Genomic DNA, 10283 nt, shown 5'->3' on the forward strand with positions numbered 1-10283 from the left:
TTTGTATAAAACAATGTGAAATTCACTTAGATAATCTGGTGGAGAAAAAGATTGAAAAATAATTTGTCTTGCAGTCCTTTTAATAATCTGGATCAAGGAATAAAAGTCTTGTGAAGAAAATAGTTCTGTTACTGTTTTTTAAATGTGTGTTAGTTTTTATCAACAATAAAGGCTACAACTTGAGTAAGTGGAAATATGAAGAAATGAATAGAGGTTGTCTTACTAGTTTTCCAGTGAGTTTCTGGAGGCTGTGTATACAGTAATAGTATTTATTTATTGTGCAGTGGGAGTATCTTCACATAAAGTAATCTCATACTGTATTCTGTTTTCTAAAGCAAATCTCATACTGTATTCTGTTTTCTAAAGCAAGTACCATATCCTTTATGTCTTAAATAATGTAAAGTTTTAAAGCATTTGAATTCCATAACCAAAATGTCTACTAGTACTTAACTTCTGAATGTAGGACTACAAGGAACAAAGTGTTTCAAGTATACTAAAACAAAATATCTTTTCTAATAAATAAATTGTATCCTTTGTGATTTGGTTGCTTACATGTTATTTATATGTTATACATAATCTTATATAATTTACTTATTTCTTCTAGAGTACAATGAATACAATTGTATTTCTAGATCATGTTAAAGTATCATTTTAAGTGTTCCATTAAAGACTCCACCAACCACTCCCAAAGATGTCGCTTTTTTATTTTAACAAGCAAAATACCTTTGCAAACAGTGGCACTAAGAATTTGTCAATATTAATGATAAGATAAAAGGCAAAATAATTTTGCTATTTTACTAATTTGTGTGATTATCTTGTATGCGTTTTGAAGCATACAAATAAAATACAGTGTAAGTATTTTCCAGATGTAGGTCTGCTGGAGAAGTTTTACACTTTAGAGTATATTCTGACATATAGACTTTGTTATCTTTATCAAAAGAATATTATATACTTGATATAATTCTTCTATAAAATGTGTCTTATTATACTATGACTTAGATAAACACAGCTTAATACATTTTAAGACTGATTCTTTCTTTGTCTCCAGACTGCGTCAACCCGACATTCCTTTCTTATACCAATGTGAAATTTCCAGATCATCGGTAAACCTACAACTTTAATAGGATAGAAGACTACTAATAGCAGAAGACAAATTAGTGAAGAAAAGACAGAGCTTTGAATGGCAGGGTGGTTTATGTTTATAGGCCACTTCTGTTCATTCTTTAAGTATCTATGTTTCATTTGTTTTGCACATATGCATATGTGCCCATTTAAGAGATTTGCATATACTTGAAAGAAATCATGAAGTTGTAGCACTTAAGTCCAGTCACATTTGGTTAATCAGTGTTTGATATAATTGAAAGAGGTGAGTGATAAACAGTCTTCCAGCATGTAAATGCCATTGACTTTTGACCTGACATTTAGTATAATAAAAATGAGATTATTAACCATGTCAAATGATTTAGTTTCTGNTCATCTGGTAATTCTACACATGAAACATCTTTTGTTATATAAAATTTATTGAAATCTGCAGTACTGATTATTAGAAAGGATTTGTCAGATTTTTGAACATGACATTTACATTATTGTTTAGGAAAACTCTTCCTGTAAATAACCATGCATAACTTACTTTCTGCAATGTTATCTTAGAAATTGTGTCCAGATATCTTTCATTAATTTTAAATTAAGTGAACTAAATATATATATGTATATGTATACATGCATACACACACACACACACACACACACACACACACACACAGACACAGACAGACACACACATTTAGAAACCTGAGTGTTAAAGATAGAATTTGTTTTCGGACAAATTTTAAGAAAATGTGAGTGTACCGAATGTCCTTTAAAAGAAAAAGAAAAATTTTTTTAAGGGACACACTAGTTTTAGGGATTTTCAAATGAGAAGCTGGGTTTTTAGGATTGCCCATCTTAGAGATTCTTGCAGGAAGAGATTGTATTAGAAATTATATTTATTTCATTTAAGATAATTTTGAAAGTTAATTTTCTAAATAAGGTAATTCTCATTAGTGTTTGTCTTTTAAAAAGCCAATAAAATATCTTTCAGTATCATTGTAATAATTTTTTTAGAGTTTAATTTTTAAAGCTTTGCCTTTAAAATCTTGTGCTATTAATCGCTTCTTGCTTTATGACTTTAGGATTAACTTGTAAAAAACATATCCTGAAATGAGATATGCAAAACACTTATTTTCACATTATGGAAATGTGTTTGTGGCATATAAGGGTGTGGGTTCTGTGTGTGTCGTGAGAGTGCAGAACCATTATTACAACTGGAATTTAATTTACATTCATAAGCTACTGTATTTCCCATCTTGCAAATTATTTTATGTCTCATCTGTTTTTCCTTTTGATTATATCTTTAATTTTGAATACCAACATTTAAAATGATGGTATATTATCTTTTAAACTTAAAAATTATTTAATACAGCTATATGGAACGTATAAAATTGACTTTTATTTATTATTAGACATTACTACTAAAAGGTACATCTAACTATTAAGGGACATTTTTCCATTTCCAAAAAATAAAATTTATTATGCTTTATAACCTCTTTTGTATTTCTCTGTATTTTCTAATTTTTTCATTGTCTTTGATAAATAAAACATAGTTTTGTTTTGCTAATACAGTCTATTTTTTGTTTTGTCTCATTCAGTTTACTTTCCTGCATAGAATTTTATTGTTGATTAAGTGTTACACCCCTTGAAGTAAAACAATAGCATGGGGTAAAGAAAAATATTTAGTTTAGTTGCCTAATTTGGAAATTAATAAAATTAAACTGTACTAATAACTTATTCAAACTCATGGTGGATCTCTTGCATATTAGTTTCTTACAGACCTGTACTTTATTCTTTCAATAATTTTTAAATGAAATTAACCTTTGCTACATGGTAATTTAAAATTACTAAGAAGGTTAGCTATCAAACATCGACTTACTAAAATTTCATTTTAGCTTTTATGGTATAAATGCTTGTTTTCTGAATATGGATATGTTACTTTTGATCCAACATCAAAACTTCGCTTTTTGTTTTGACTTTCCCCCCCCCAAATCTATAAGATTCAAGTGTACATATTGATCTCAATTCTCTGTAATTGGCATAATTCAAAGGTAGCCTTAAATCTCATCATGTAAGCAGGGGAATCAGAATGTCATTTTCCAGAACTTAATGTTCTCGTTCAGACATATCAATTCCTGCATACTTCATTTCCTCTGAGCTTGAACAGCTGCTGTTGTGTTTTGGGGACAATTGATCATCTTTGCACTCTGCCTTAAAGATTGAAAACTCAAAAATCTTGTTAGGGGATCGAAACATTTTTGAGTGTGAACTGGGGCTTGGAAGTTAATGCAAAAATTTTTCAAATTATTTCTATTGTAAATGAATAAGCTAGTCTTGTCTAGAATAATCCATTTTTATGTATTTATGCAATAAACTGAATTTTAAAGCAGAAATACCCTTTTCTATATAGTGTATGTGGGATAGATTTTAGAAATTTAGATTAAAATACAGATCCCATTACATTCAGTTAAAATGAAAATCTCTGCTTAATAGAAAAAATACTAATCTTTAGCCTATTATTTTGAGCCTATAAGATATATTTCATTTTAGACATGCCTTTGAAGTTGTTAACAGATTTTACCTGTTAAAACAGTAATTACTAATATTTTCAGTAAAATCTCTCCTAACAGGAAAAGTGGAGCTCAAAATATCCAACTGGAGAAAAATTTGGAGTCTCTTCATTTAATATAATTGTTTTCATCTAGTATGTACTATTTCAAGAAGTGCAAAAAGTAATAATAGTGAATGTGATACTGTACTTAACAAAGGTAACATATATCCTTAGTTTGCTCGAAACAGTCCTCGTTATTCCTGTTCTCTCAGCTTAATACACTGTCTCACTCTCAAAAGTATTCTAATTTGGAGGATAAGTTATATGATCACCCTGTGTATAATTGTAGACTGTACCAAGAAGTGACTACTTTAGCTCCACTGTCCTTTGACGGATGGAACTGGGGTAAGGGCAGGAGCCAGTATTATCACCACAGTGTTTTCTAATCGACCATTTGGCCTGTAGAAGAGGAATAGTATTTTTTTTTTAATAGTTGTATTTGAATGATTCCAGCTTATGGTAAATACTAAACTGAATGGCTTTTATATTTTTAACTGCTGTTAAATGTTATGTTAACATTTATTGTTAGTTATTTAATTCTTCAAATAGTTATATGAAATATTAGCATATTTGATAAAGGTCAACTGTTAGATGATAATGTGCCATCCATTATCATAGGAATGTCCTAGCCTATATATAAAACATGCTGGCATGTATTTTACTTGTTAATAAAGTTGTATAGATGTGGAAGTGTCAACCTGTGATGCATCCTTTTCAAAGTCAGTTTAAGATACACATATTATCACCATTTTGCCCTTAACTAAACTGTTTGTGTGACAAACCTTTCAAGACTGGAGATGAAAACAACACTTGTGAAATTAGGTTGGAGTTGCAACATATTTTAACTTCTCAGCTATTTGTATGTCAGGAGATAGATTGTGGCTTAATTTTAATAAACATAAATGTTAACTTTTTGAAAATATTTTATGTTCATTTCTACTTTGTAAAGTATCATTGCTCACCTAGGTCAGACCTGCTTATGGGTGTGGATTCTTATTTGGGACGTAATGCTAACATGCAAAAATTTCCTGCAAGTAATTAAGCAAAATAGAAAACTCATTTCACACTTCTAAAAACATGTTTTTAAAGTTCGTTTAAGTTCAGAATATTTTCTTCATTTACTTTGTTAATGCTTTTGAGCTTATATTTCATTATTTTTGTTTTTGTTTTGAGAATTTGAGTTACTTGCTTCTAAAAAATTATTCTTATTTTAATAGAAACTATTATTAAAAAAAATTCAGCAACTAAATAGAGAAGATAGAGGTATTGCCCCTTAAAAGCTGAGGTTACAGCAAACCAAAGTAATACTTCCAGTTCACAGAATCGTAGAGAGGTTTTCTATCTCTTCATGCTTGCAAACAACCACTTTATTACTCCCTAGTTAACTTTGTATTTGCTTCTTATATCTTCTCTCCTGCAAGTATAAAGCAAAAGTTACCTAGATGACATTTGATGTTAAGGGATGCAATTATGTCAAGAAGGGAAGGCAATTGCCTGCTTACCAAGCAGTAAAGCATTCTAGCTGGTAGGAAGAGTGGAAGTTTGCGCAAATCTCTCCAGGCACAGGGGTAAGGAGCCCAGAGGCCAGTCCCTTAGTTTTTCACTCTGAATTGATTTAGATGATACTACTTTATAACTAGTGACACATTTATTTTGCTCAAAGAGTCACTGCACTGAAATATTTGTTGGGAGTGATCAGGAAATAAGTTTGTGGGCATGTTGTTTCAGTGTCGAGGATAAGTCGCTTCACCAGCTTTCTTTTATAGGTCAACATTGGGTTTATTTTCAAAAATGGCTATTATGTCAAAAGAAAATAATTAGATGGGAATCAAGTTCCCCAGACTCTACCCTGATTATACTTTGGATCATTTTAATATTTTCGAGTGCCTGTTAATAGTTCTTGAAGGGATGATGCTGTTACCACCACATAGAATCTGTCTTATACCCTATTCCTCTTTCCACTTCAAAAAAAAAAAATAAATAAAACCTTAATTGCTGTCTCTTTTAGGAAACATTTTCCTTTCATCCTCTTTAATTTTGATCATCTTGGTTTTCATAGTTCTATGTGTGAATTCTGTCAAGGCACTTATGAGACTGTGCTGGGAGTATTAATTTTTAGGTTACTATCCTTAATGGTAGATATTATATCTTACTCAATTTTGCATGTCACCGCACCGCCCCCCCCCCACCTATGCACAAAGCTCAGTACTTTTAATGAATGGTTGGATAGGATGGATGCCAGTGTGAGGGTATGTGTATGTACTGTTATATGTAAAATGCCTTCTGGCCTTTAAGAGTCTAATAGAGGAAGATTTATAAACAGGAAAATTGGCTAATATTGAGGTAGAAACTAAAATCATGATGGGTCAGAGCAATTGAACTCCAGGAGACAAAGGACACTCTTCACTACAGAGGTGACATTGGAACTAGATCTTAATAAATAAAAGTGTGCAGTTTGTCTAAGCATTTAATACATTTTCATATTTTTCCATCTTTTGCATGATGTTCTCTGCCTTCCCTGATTCTCCTCAGAAAGAAGGAATTATTTTTCCAATTCTCATAACACTTCTGAGGCTCTTTATTAAACCACCTTCTACCGTGTATCACAGTAGTTTGCATTCATGCCTCACCACTCTGCTTGAGGGCAGGATCCATGTGAAATGTAGAGTCATAGCCTCCAATGAACCTAGCACATAGTAAACACTTGTGCTAGGTTTACATTTAAACATTTAAAAGATCAAATTCAAGATTTTCCACATCATTGTGAGCCACTCACTTTACCACTGCAGATGTCCACCGTGGTACAGACTTCCTCTTCTCCAGATGCACTGTACCCAAGAAGTATGTAGAATAATTGTGAGCATCTTTTTCACATATCTCCGAACTTCATCTCCCTCTCCAGAAGGAACCACTGTTAATTTATTACACTCTCTTACAGAAGTTTTCCAAGTAGATTTCTACTAGGGTGATCCTGTGCTCTATGATGTCAGCATAACTTCTGGTTATGAAGTTGAGAGGATCCCAGGTATAATGTCTGAAAAAATGTACTTCTTGCTTTGTAATTATAGCATACAGCTCTCAGGGGAAAGCACTGTTTCTTTATTGCAAGCATAGTTTATTGAGAAACCAAGGTTTATTTTCTTGGTCCTTTAGTCTCAGATGAACAATGACTTGTGGTTTCAAGGCTTTTGGGAGCTGAACTGTTCCAGGATCTGATATATGCAGCATGTAAATGTCCTACTTTATGAACTTCTTACAACTCCATTTGGTGAGAAGTTCTCTGAAACCAGGTCATTTAGAGGAAAAAGGTCAGGGTTGACAAAGTCCAGCCTGTGTAGGATGAGAGAAGACTTAAAATGATGCTGGGTTTAGGCCAGGCACACTGGCTCATGCCTGTAATCCCAGCACTTTGGGAGGCCGAGGCGGGTGGATCACATGAGGTCAGAAGTTCAAGACCAACCTGGCCAACATGTGAAACCCTGTCTCTATGAAAAAGACAAAAATTAGCTGGGTGTGGTAGTGGCTGTCTGTAATCCCAGCCACTTGGGAGGCTGAGGCAGGAGAATCGCTTAAACCTGGGAGGCAGAGTTTGCAGTGAGCCAGAATCACACCACTGTACTCCAGCCTGGGCAACAGGGCGAGACTCCCTTTTTAAATAAACAAACAAATAAATATATAAAACAAGCTGGGTTTAAAATGAATTCCCTTAGTTTAGGACCACTGCACTCCAGACTGGGTGACATAGTGAGACTCCTTCTCTAAATAAATTAATTAAATAAGACAAACTGGGTTTAAAATGAATTCCCTTTTTTAGGACCACTGCACTTCAGCCTGGACAATAGAGTGAGACTCCCTCTCTAAATAAAAAAAAATTAAATAATAATTCTGGGTTTAAAATGAATTCCCTTTGTTTTAGGACCAATGTGTATCTCAGGATGTAGCAATCACTGTTCTCTGACCAAACCTACAGACATTTAGAACCCCTCTGTATAAGGGTTCTCCAGAGAAACAGAGCCAATAGGATCTGTATGTGTATGTATGTATGTATGTATGTATGTATGTATGTATGATCAATAGATCCATCTATCTGCCTGTTTAGCTATTTATTACTGGAATTGTCTTACCTAATTCTGGTGACTGAGAAGTCCTACCATTTGCAGTCTGCAAACTGGAGAACCAGGAAAGCTGGAGGTGTAATTCACTGGTCAGAAGGCCTAAGAACTGGGAAAGTCTATGGCGTAACTCTCAGTCCCAGTGGGAAGGTGGGAGTGAGGTGAGGAAATGATATCAGTCTGGAGTTCAAAGGCCCAACACTAGGAGCTCCATTGTATAAGGGCAGGCAGATAATTGACTCCTCTTCCATATTTTTGTGCTATTTTGGCTCAATGGATTGGATGATGCCTACCCACATAGGTGAAGTCAGATCATCTTTACTCAGTCTGCTGATTGAAATGCTAATCTTTTCTGGAAACACCCTCACAGACCACACCTTGAATAATTAACTGGCTATCTGGGCATCCCTTACCTTGGTCAAGTTGACCCATAAAATTAGCCATCACACCCTTCTTACTTCCCCAATTCTTCCTACCTGGGTGCCAGTATGATATTTGGAGGTGAAGCAGGACCCAGATACATAGTTTGGGTTCTCTGTGCTATGTACTCAGTACTGTGTACCGATAAACAGTTTGGATTGCTCTTAACATGACTGAAGTAAGTAATATCCTCAGTGGCTAAGTGGCTCACAATGATGCGCAAAATCTTGCACCTTATTTTTTAAAGGTGCTTACAGTAAGTAACCCCCATTCCCTAGAATTTACAGGAGATCTGCTTAGGCCTTCACAAGCCATGAACATGAAAAAAGAAGAGTTGCAAGTCTTACCTTCCCACAGGGGTTACTGACCAGACTCCTTATGCATGGTTTATTGATTTTCAATCAACTCACTACTGTGGCAGTAAGTAGTTTAAGTAACGGGTTTATATCTGCTTGACTGTCACTCCTTCATTCTTCTTATTCTTTGATTGTGTTCCAGTTGTGAACTGCCTACTTCCCAGTCGCTTCTAGAGATGGGCTTATTGAAAATGTCAGCAGCCATGATTTCAACAACTATCTCAAAGGTCATTCCATGCTGTCCACATTGACCACCAACAGAACTTTGCCAAGGCAAGCAGGTGCTATTTTCTTTTTTCTCTTTCTTTCCCCTCTCCTCTCCTCCCCTTACCTCCTTTTTCTTTTTTGGTCACCTTCCTGGCTGGGAAAGCAGGTGTCATTTTCAAATCTCCATTTGGAAAAACAAATCAGAATGGCCGTGTGAAATCAGCACTCCCTTTTACAGTAGTCCAGCTCCCTAATGCATGATGTTGGGTTTTCAGAGAAGAGTTAAAGAAAATATGGCAGGAGTGAGGCAAGATGGCTGACTAGAAGCAGCTACAATGTGTGACTCTCACAGAGAGAAACACAAGGGGTGAGTAAATACAGTACCGTTAAGTGAAACATCTAAGTACTCGCATTGGGACTTATCTGGGAAACAGCTCAACCCATGGAGAACAGAGAGAAGCAAGACAGAGTGATGGCCCACCCAGGAGTGACATGGAACCAAGAGAACCCCAATCCCTGGGCCAGGGAAACAGTGAGTGGATGTACAACCTCAGGAACCCATGCTTTTCTTATGGATCTTTATAACTGTCAGATCAGGAGATCCCCTCATGAACCCCTTTCACCAGGGCCTTGGGTATGACACACAGAGCTGCTTAGAGTTTCAGCACAATAGCTACTCAGGCATGTACAGAGATGCGAGAGAGCCTTACATACTTGCAATCTGGGATTCCTGACAAATGTGTGTGCAACTCAGCCAAGGCAGGAGGTCTGTACATACCCCTAGGTAGGGGGTTGAACCCAGGGGGCTGAGCAGTGTTGGTCTATGGGCCTACTTCCATGGAACTTCACAAGATAAGACTGACTGGCTTGGAATTCCAGCCAGCCACTGCCAACAGTGTAGCACCTACCTTGAGACAGAACAGAGCTCCTTGGGAGAGGGGCAGGCCACCGTCTTTGCTGTTTGGATGACTCAGCCATTTTAGTCTGTTGGCTTTGGACAGTTCAAACAGACTGGGCGTGGAAGGAATGCCCCAGCACAGCACAGGTGCTCTAGCAAAATGTGGCTAAACTGCTTCTTTAAGAGAGACTCCACTCCATTCTTCTGCACTGAGTGGGTCCTCAGCCAGGTACTCCAGCCACCTCCCACAGGTGTGTTCGGGCTGGCAACAGGTTTGTGCCCCACTGTGATGGAGCTCCTAGAGGAAGGGAAAGGCTACCATCTTTGCTGAATCACAGCCTTCACTGGTAATCCCTCTAGGTACTAGAAAGTCTGAGGCAGCTAGGGTATGGAGTGGAACCCCAGCAAACCACAGGAAAAGTGTGGACTATGGAAAAGTGACCAGACTGTTAAAAAAACAAAAACAAAAAACTCATCCAGAGGTCAGCATCCTCAAAGGTTGAAGGTAGATAAGCCCACAAATATAAGAACGAGTCAGTGCAAAAATGCTAAAAATTAAAAAATCCTGAATGCCCTCTTTAAATAACAGC

At 35.9% G+C, this 10283-nt stretch overlaps 1 protein-coding gene across 1 annotated transcript in view; it reads left to right on the plus strand.

Moving 5' to 3' along the window:
- The window catches only part of NDFIP2 (Nedd4 family interacting protein 2), a 77122-nt gene extending 72500 nt beyond the window's left edge, over positions 1 to 4622 (plus strand). Inside the window, exon 8 of the mRNA XM_017518258.2 lies at positions 1049 to 4622. The gene's annotated coding sequence lies outside the window, so the exon portion shown is untranslated. The remainder of the gene's footprint in view (positions 1 to 1048) is intronic.
- The last annotated feature ends 5661 nt before the right edge of the window (positions 4623 to 10283 follow it).

This window comes from Cebus imitator, unplaced genomic scaffold (genome assembly GCF_001604975.1).
Source record: "Cebus imitator isolate Cc_AM_T3 unplaced genomic scaffold, Cebus_imitator-1.0 Scaffold665, whole genome shotgun sequence".
NCBI lineage: Eukaryota > Metazoa > Chordata > Mammalia > Primates > Cebidae > Cebus > Cebus imitator.